This window comes from Penaeus monodon, chromosome 27 (assembly GCF_015228065.2).
Source record: "Penaeus monodon isolate SGIC_2016 chromosome 27, NSTDA_Pmon_1, whole genome shotgun sequence".
Lineage (NCBI taxonomy): Eukaryota > Metazoa > Arthropoda > Malacostraca > Decapoda > Penaeidae > Penaeus > Penaeus monodon.
The window spans coordinates 31,749,241-31,749,664 of record NC_051412.1 but is presented as its reverse complement, the minus strand read 5'-3'; the positions used below and the strand labels follow the sequence as shown (position 1 = coordinate 31,749,664).

Here is a 424-nt window from a genome sequence, read left to right as displayed (position 1 = left end):
CTTCAAGGACAAACTATTTTGCAGAAAACGAGTAAAATCACTAATGTGGGAGGCAAGTGTCGGCGTGTATTTACGTAAGAATAGAGACGCATCATAACTTCTTGTTTACTAAACTTGGTTCTTGGAACATTTCGAGAAAATAGAATTTCGGAAAATATTTCACATAAACACTGCATGGGAAAGGACATCTAATCATATTTTTCCTCTCGATTTGAATAGGATACTTATTCAAATAGAGCAGTTTGGGGAAAGATAATCAAATAGGAGTGTTTTAGTTTAAGAAACGAAGCAACTAATGTATGAATTAATTACCTGTAGCTATTAATGTAATTAGCTAAGTTTTTTAGGTCAAATGCTTTCACAAAATGACTTTCCTCTTGGAACTGTCTGCTTATGTTGTTCAATTTAGCGTTCGTCATGTTAA

The 424-nt window shown here is 33.3% G+C and overlaps 1 protein-coding gene across 1 annotated transcript in view; it reads right to left on the bottom strand.

Moving 5' to 3' along the window:
* The window catches only part of LOC119590794 (colorectal mutant cancer protein-like), a 157,596-nt gene that overhangs the window by 16,060 nt on the left and 141,112 nt on the right, over positions 1–424 (bottom strand). The gene's annotated exons all lie outside the window — the stretch shown is intronic.